At 38.1% G+C, this 9,139-nt stretch overlaps 1 pseudogene; it reads left to right on the forward strand.

Annotated features, from left to right (window-relative positions):
• The first annotated feature begins 2,316 nt into the window (after positions 1-2,316).
• On the forward strand, positions 2,317-2,910 carry LOC103725280 (annotated as a pseudogene).
• The last annotated feature ends 6,229 nt before the right edge of the window (positions 2,911-9,139 follow it).

The following is a 9,139-nucleotide window of genomic DNA, read 5'->3' on the forward strand; positions in this document are numbered from 1 at the left end:
ATAAAACAAAATAAAAAATCATAAAAATAAGTTTTTAAATTTTTTTCAAATATAAAATATGAGAATTTCAAATGGGGAATCACAACAGCTTTTTAAAAAAATACCACAAAACTCAACATAAATCTAGTGCATAGCTTCATAAATACTTGGACCATCTTCAAATATGATATAAGACATTTAAAAATCCATTTGTTGAGAAATCATAGTTTATGTTTTATACTTAGCCTATAATAAATTAAACATTTTATGTTACTTGTTAAATAGAGAAAAGATGGATGCTTTCCTTGATATAAATATTAAAGATAGCAATAAAATAATTTAATGTGTAATATACTGATCTAAATTAAAAATGTGCAATAAAAGGTTTGGCTGGCCTCCTGGTTCCTGGGAGGTAACTTCTAAACCCTAGGAATTTCCCAAATGAGGGCCATGTTGGACTCCTCAGACCACAAGTGGCAGTGTATGCTAATAAGATAACTTAGGATAGGGGCTAGTCCCACCAGAAAGACCAACCACATGATTAGATTGCTTGGGCTTTAAACCACCTGATACTAACCTTCATCTCTTTCCAATTCCTGAGGGGAGAGAGGGCTAGATATTGAGAGTGGGGACAATGATTCAATCACTCATGCCTACATAATGAAACTGCAATAAAAACTCTGGACACTGAAGTAAGTCTAAGATTCCCTGGCTGGCAGTACTCTTCAAATATCTTCAGTCTTTCAACACCAAGAGGCGGGAGTTTCATGTTCAGAACTTTCCTAGACTTAGTCCTATGTAACTCTTTCATTGACTGGCTTGAATTGTCTTCTTTTGCTATTATAAAAGTATAAGTATAGTATTTCCTAAGGTCTGTGAGTCATTCAGAGAATGTGTGTTTGAAAATTGGAAAATGTTATTACTAAAAGATTCAAAGGAAGAAATAAATGAATGAATTAACTCAGCTTAACTCCTGGGATGATAATGGGATTAGATATGAGAATTTTTCTTTTAATTCTATTTATTTTTAAATTGAGTTTTTATAAAAGGATATATTAAATAAGAAAAAAATTTAAAATCACTTCAGATCTGATCACTTTACCTTTGCCAATTGCTTTTTTATTTCTTGATAATTTTAGTAATTATTTTTTAGTAATTACTAAAGAAATCAACCCAGATGAAGGGAAAATATAAATTCCATGGTATTTAATTAATATTTGCATCAGCAACATAATAGAAATAACTTAAATGTTAAATAATAAGTGGCTTGATAAATTATCAAGCTCCATATAAGATGGCATACTATCCTACTATTTAAAAAATCAGGTTTTCATTCATTTTCTAAACAGGGAGAAAATATATAAGATATAGTAGGTGATGAAAGTAGAGTCAAAACTGTTCTTAGTGTGCCAGGCACAGTGGCACACGGCTGTTATTTCATCACTCAGGAGCCCGAGGCAGGAGGATCTTAAGTTCAAGGTTAGACTGGGCTACCTAGTGAGAACAAATTCCAAAAGGCACCAACCAACCAACTAACCAACCAACCAACTAACCAACCAACCAACTAACCAAACAAATAACAATGACGAAAAACCTCCATAAGAAAATAAAGATGCTTAAAAAAAACAACAACAAAGAACAACCTATCCTCAATGTATACAAAACAGAAACTACAAGCAAATATTTGCTGTTATTATTTCTAAATGATACTGGATTTTATCTAAAGTTTTTATATACAAGAACTTAGAAATGTTCCTGGGAGAAGGGGAAACCAGGTAGATATGGGAAGCACTCCCTCCACATGCCCGTGTCCCTGTGATATTTTGACTATTAGTTGGGCTGGAGAGAAACCTCAGCACCAAGATTTTCCTGCTTTCTAGAATAGAAGGTGTATCTACCTGTGTAGTTCTTTAATTCTTTTTTTCACTCAGAGTAAAAACTGTCATATGTATTTCAATTGACAATGCAATGTGAGCAAAATATTTACTCAGTCACGATGGATTACACACGCGATATCTTAACACAGACCCTAAATCTATTCATGTGTTTTCTCACCAACAATTACTGGAATTTGAAATTTTTTCTCCATTAAAAAAATGGTGGTGGCACAGGCCTGTAGTCCCAGCACTCAGGAGGCAGAGGTGGGTGGCTATCTGTGAGTTCGAGGCCAGTCTGGTCTATATAGTGAGTTCCAGGCCAGCTGGGTTTACACGGAGACCCTGTCTCAAAAAGACCAAAAAAAAAAAAAAAAAAAAATCAAACAAATTAAGGGAGTTGCTTTGTGGCAGCAGTAGAGAAGGAAGATGGTGGACCTGCACTGGCCTAGGGCTGGAGGCCATTACCCCAGATGAGGAAAACCAGGAAGTCTCCACAGGGACCACAATTATGGCTGTGCAATTTAACGGGGATGTAGTTCTGGGAATGGACTCCAGAACCACTCCTGGGTCCTACATCTCCCATCCAGTGGCAGACAAACTGACTCCTATTCATGATTGTCTTTTCTGCTGCTGTTCAGGCTCAACTGCTGATACAGGCAGTAGGTGATACTATCACCAGCTTGGTTTCCACAATTTTGAACTGAATAAGCCTCCACTGGTATGACAGCTGCCAGCCTCTTTAAGGAGATGTTACCAGTACTGAGAAGACCTGATGGCAGGAATCATCATTGCAGGCTGTGACCCTCAAAATGGAGGGAAGGTGTACTCAGTTCTCTTGGGAGGTGTGATAGTAAGGCAGGGCTTGGCTGTTGGAGGCTCTGGGAGCTCATATATCTATGGTTATGTTGATGCTACCTACCGAGAAGGCATGACCAACAAAGTGTCTGCAGTTATGCTCCAGCTTTGGCTATGGAACCGATGGCTCCAGTGGGGACGTGATCCATTTGGCAGTCATTCAAGAATGAGGGTAGAGCAGCAGGTACTTTTGAGATAATGAAATTTGAAATACTGAAATTCAACATTGCCTGCTTTACCACCTCCCTGAATCCTGGTGGTGTAGGATGCAATGAGACATCATGCAAATACAAAATTTAGTAAACAGTTTGACAAAGAGAAAAAAACTAGTCTACATTGGGCACATTGAAAAGTATGAGTACTTACATACCATAGCATTTTTCCAAAATTATGGTAATCTTTCAGTAGGGTAAACATATAATCTTTAATTGATTGGTGCTTTCTCACATTCTTTTTCTCAAGGAATTGAAGCAGATTGTTTAGTCGTTGATTAAAAAGGCGTTTTATTCACCTTTCTTTAGGAATTGCTATTTGATATTTGAAAGCCTTGGAGCCCATAGGCATCACATGATTTTTTTCCTCAGTCCCCTTGCACCAGCATGAGACCTCCTTTCTAAGCCCCTGATCCCTTCCTTGTGCCTGCCACTTCATCCACTCATGGAAATTGGGGCTATGGTAAAGATGTGGGAACCAGAGGGACTCACTGAATTGCCACTGCTATGAGGTGAGAGGTATGAAGAAAGACAGCAAATGCTTCCCCCTGGCCAATGTGGAGGGAGAGATGAACTGAGTCAACTGGGTGCTTTCAAGGTAACTTGTTCAATAGCCTATGGGTGATGAAGAAAAGTGTTCAGCAGAGCAAGACAGCAGAGAGCAGGTGGAGGCCATCATCACATATGTGACAACCTACCTCTTTATGACTCTTTAAGAAACTCAACCCAGGACTGGAGAAATGGTTCAGCAATTAAGAGCACTAGATGCTCTTGCAGAGGACTCGGGATTGATTCCTGGCACCCATATTGCAGCAAACAACCATCTGTAACTCTGGTTCCAGGAGACCCAACACCCCCTTCTGACCTCCAGGGGCATTGCATGACACAGGTACACTTACATACATACAGGCAATAAGCTTATACACATAAAGTAAAAATAATAAATAAAATACTTTTTTTTTTAAATAAAATACTTTTTAAAAAGAAACTCAACCCAAAGACTTACCAAGTAGTAGACAGTTGAATTACAGTCCTGGAAATTCTCTGGACTGGTTGAAAAAGAAAATTCTGAAAGAGGTCCAGAATTTCTTCTAGTGAACTGTGTGTCAGGGAGTTATGCTGGTGACTTTGTGCTGAGTATAGAGACTGGGGAACTTATTTGTAGCTTTCTTATTCTGACTTAGGACCTACTGCTTGTCCCCAGTGTTTAGAATCATGACTATAGTTTATCTTGTCCATGGCAAACACTTGTGCCTTGTGTATCTGTCACTAATTGCTGGGAGGCCATTGTCCCTTCCTTTACTTCTAGTGATCCACAGTCTATGGACATAATTCCTTCTCCCTGTGAGGAGGACTATTTTTGCCATCCTTGAATATTTCTCTGCAGATAACATGGGTGGTGTACTAGAACATTAAAAATATTGTTTTTAGGGCCTTGGGGAGATGGCTCAAAGGTTTGGATCCAAGGAACTCATGTAATGCTAGAACCTGGGAGACAGAGACAAGATCTATGGTACAAGCTGGCTAGTGATACTAAGTATACCAGTGAGCTGTGACTTGATTAAGAGACTCTGCCTCAAAATAATAAGGGAGAAGTATAACCAGGTAAGATTCCTGACATCAATCTTGGACAGCCACATCTACATGTATGCACACCCCCACATACATGTATGTCATACATAGACATGAAAAATGATTTTTATTTTATAAATGTCATTTTGTTTGAGAAACACTAGAAAAGAAGAAGGAGAGGAAAAGGAGGGGAAGAGGAGGAGGAAGAGGATGGGTGACAGATGGGGAGGATGAGGAAGAGAAAGAGTTGATGACTTGGTACAAATTCTTAGTCTCCTTTTATGACTTTAGTCTTTCAACAAACACTGAGTCTGATGCATTTACAAAATGTTTATATTATTTTGCAATTTGCCTTATCATTCAACAATACATTGTGAATGACTGTCTATAAATAGACCTACATTCAGTCCACATTTGGGCCTTGCAAGTTGCCTGACACTTTTTCTTTGGGATACTCTCTTTAATTAAAACACATTTTATGTACAGTTTTTTCCCCCCTTCCAGCCTTAGATTGCTTATTCCAAGAAGTCCATTTGTTAAAAGTTATGAACAGAAGGTTTAAAAGTAGAGAAATCTTTCTTTTCCATTTAAGAACCACATAAAAATGTGCTGAATGTATATTTGATATTATCATCTGCTTCACAGACTTCTTTGGCTGGTCTCCATTTTAATTGTTTTGCTGTCCACCATGTGGTTGTGTGAAGCTATCGGCTAGCTTTCCCTCAGATGTGGCAGAAGAAAGTTAAGAGGTAGTGGAAGGTGGCCATGGGGTCAAGGAAATAGTTGAGAATAAATGACACTGTTCCTGATGCAGGAACTGAAGTTCATTGAAGGTTAGCACCATTCTGGTGGGAATCATACAGTGAGAAGATTTTCTGTGGAAGCATATTTGTCTTTCTCTTCAGACCAAAAAGAATTGAAACAGCCAAATGCAGGTTTTCTTTCTGGAAGGCAGGGCTTTCTGCAGAATGTTAATAGATGTCGTTCAGGAACAACAGTGGTGGTCAAGCAAATTTGAGAAACGCTATAATTTAGATCATACTTTTGATCACAGGACTTCAGCATGCTAATATGTCCCGGGACTCTCCAGGAGAAAGAACAACGAACTTCTCGGTCACTCATACACTCTTTTGGTTTGGGTTGCACACATCTTATCAACTTTGGAACATGCCAATCTTAGAAGTACCGTCCTTTACTTATAGTAAAGTCAGGAAAACACACTGTGGCTCCATCATTCTGCTCAGGAATGAGATACGATCATGTAATTGCTTCAGTCAAGAGTTTCCTTCTGATTGGGAGGGGAGTATGACAGAAGTCATTCTTGAGGCTTTTAAGTGAGAAAGTCTAAGCTGAGATGCTTTTCTTTGAGCAGAGTTGGTTCTTTATCTTGCTCACAAAGTCTGCAACAAAACAGGTGCCGGCTGAGAGATGAAAAGTGCATTTATAGGTCTTGGTGTTTTTGCTCTCATGTGCCTCAGCCCTTTCTCCTTTATGGGGGCTGTCATCCTGGAAGGAGACCCATGCACCCCTTCTGAAGTCAACTGAAGGCTCTCCAGCTGCCCTCCACACCCCACTCACGCTTCCTGGTCCAGTGATTTACAGCTACAGTCTGAGAGCTGAGGAATGCCCTTAATAAGCCCAAGGATCTGGGGGTGTGCTTGAAGCTGCCTCTAACCACAACTATTCTTAGAAGAAAAAAAAGTATCAGAAAACTAAGACCCCAGAAGAGCAAGCAACTCTGATGGAAGAGTGGTGGGCGTTTAAATGAGAGGAGGCAGGCCGCATTCCTGGTCATCTATAAATTAAAACAAACAAAGGAAAATCACATCCAACTGTAGTCAATTGCTCCTGTAAGAGAAGGCGTGTAATTCAAAGAGGTTTATGTATTTTGGCAGACAGTAGGGTATGTGTGGGAGTTTAAAAGTATAGAATAACATGACCAGGAACCAGCTCCAGTGGTTGGGCAGCTCGTGCTTCCTCCCTTCATCCAGCGAATACACCTTGAACCAATTTTCTTTCTCCTTCCTTCTTATCCCTATTTGATCCTTCCCATGACTGGGGCACCAAGGGTTGTGGAAAGGACTGCGCATGTTCGAGACAACATCTTACATTTTCACAATTAGGGGCCATTTCTAAGCACAGCTGCACATTGTATTCTCTGTCTTGTTTTTGTATGAAATCTGTGAGCAGTATAGGTTTTGTCCCCATTTTATAGAGGAGGAACTGAAAAAGAAACATCAATTACAAAGCAACTTAACAGCTGAACCAGGCAAGGACTCTTTTTTTTCATTCAGGGTCCAGCCCTTGATCTAGAACCTTCTAGGTTGTTGTAATGGGCTTTCACCTCTCCAATGAAAAAGGACTAAATGTTAATTGTAATAGATTGAATAAAAAATCATCATGGTGTATGCATTAGAAAAATTTTCTGAATAGCCTTTCTGGATCAGGGCTTGAGTTGGGATTGTAGGGATACATTGGTAATTACTAATAAGAATAAGCAGATGCCACTGATACAGAGCTTGCTATCACAAGCACGTTGGTCACTACCTCTTCTGCTTGGCAGTAACTCCAATGTAGGCAGAAGAGTGGGGAGGCTTTATGATAGAAAAGAGGAATGTACTAGATAAGCCCTGACTGGAGGATGTAAAATGCATTGTTATACAACAAAGCGAGGGGAAAGCAAATTATCTTACCTTATTATATCCTCAAAAGCCTTGAGTTATTGTTTTTAAGCAATTTAAAATTGATCCAAAATTTTACTAAGCTTGTAATGATTTAATATCTTCCTCTGGGGTACGAACACTTACTATTAATTTTTAAAAAATTTGTGGATGTTCTAACTGACTTAATTCAAGTAAGTATATACTCTTTGACCTGGTCCACGAAATAAACCTTATTAAAACAAGTAGATGAATTTTCAGAGAAGTACATATTACAATTTTTATAACATTATTTATCATTGCAAAAAGCAGACAACAAATAAATAATCATATTGTGGTATATTTAAATGCTATTATATCATGTACTGTTAAAAATGGTGACATTTGTTGAGCCAGAAAGATATACATAGGATGCTATGAAGTTTTAAAGTAAGGAAGTATCCAAACTACATTTTTGTTCTCACTTTGGTATTTTATACAGATAAATGTCCATATATAAACATCTGGAAGGTTATATTGCAAGAGCTAATAGTGGTTTTATGTAGGCTATTTGATATAGGCTTATCTTTTCTTTAACAATTTCCCTTATTTTCTGAGGAGGTTTTCTGTCTTAAGAAAATAGAAACTAATTTTAAGTTTACTTCTGTAAAAAAGAATGAAATAAATGGAATGAGTGCACTTGCCTTGCAAACTCGGAGCCTTGGGCTTGATCCCAAGCACCAGGAGCAAAACAAAACAGAGCAAAACAAAATAAATCGAAGAATGTCATCTTCCTGGAACTTCTTTGGAAGGAAAACAAATTATATTTACTCTCTAATAAATGTGAAACACAGTTATCAATTATATAATATATATAAACATATAACTTATAAATATTCATAAAACTTGTGTTTGGAGTCTTGTAGCTAACTATGCACATTTATTGATACAAGGTTTTATGTGCATATCCTTTTGTGATGTTGTTAAATTTTCTTTTATAAGAACACTGAGTAATTCTGCATAATGGTGTACTTTCCCCTTAGAAATTATTGCCCTTTCCAGGTGGGAAATATCAGTGCCTTAGCTCTGAGTCTAACAACTAAGCCTTGGAGGGTGGTTGCATAGCAACTGCTATTGGTGTAAATGACTAGTCTTGGTTCTCTGGGAGATAATATTGATTTGTACAATAAAGTAGAGTATTCAAATACTTTTCTGGTTGCAATAGGATAAAAGAGCTGGGACCTTTTAGGAGCCTTGAGAAAATGACTCGGTGGGATAAGGAGCAGTTTGCTCCACTGGAGATGGTAGACTGAATGAATGCAGGGCAGCTGTGAGCACTAAAATTCAACAATGAAAAATCCTTAAGAAATGAGTCCTTTTCTTCCTTTTCTTTGGTTTTCATAGAGTTCATACAGGTGCCAGGCATTGAACCAGTCACTAGGAATACAATAAAGGTAATATGTAGTTTCTACTCTCTGAGGGATTACACTCTAGTTGGTTAGAGAAACACTTAGCCTTATGCTAAGTGATGGAAGTGGGTACAGAAGTGTTAGGGGACACAAAGTATCTAATGCCTCCTGGGGATTGTTCCATGATCTTTTGGCATCAGGGGTGTAAAGATGAATGAACCTTGGTTCCTGGCCATAAGGACTTTGGAATCTGTTAGGGTAGACAGAAATAGTTCAATCAAAGTACAATGGTGCAAGTACTTGGCTCATGCAAAGATGAAAATATGAGAACACAGAGGAAGAAAATAATGAGTGATTTATTGCTTATTTAATATTATACTATTTGCAAAGCTCTTCAAACATGTATTACCTCACTTGCTATTTCTGAAGAGGTAGGATTTATCTCTTTCATTGATGAGGAAACTGAGGCTGGAGGGTATTGTGATTTGCTTCAGGTTGGTATCTGAATCTTCTTGGGCTGTTGTAACAAAATACCCTGGACTGGGTAGTTTAAAAAACAGAAATTTGTCTCCTCCAACCCCATTCTGGAGGCTAAA

This window comes from Nannospalax galili, unplaced genomic scaffold (genome assembly GCF_000622305.1).
Source record: "Nannospalax galili isolate Female #2095 unplaced genomic scaffold, S.galili_v1.0 scaffold88, whole genome shotgun sequence".
In the NCBI taxonomy this organism is placed as follows: domain Eukaryota; kingdom Metazoa; phylum Chordata; class Mammalia; order Rodentia; family Spalacidae; genus Nannospalax; species Nannospalax galili.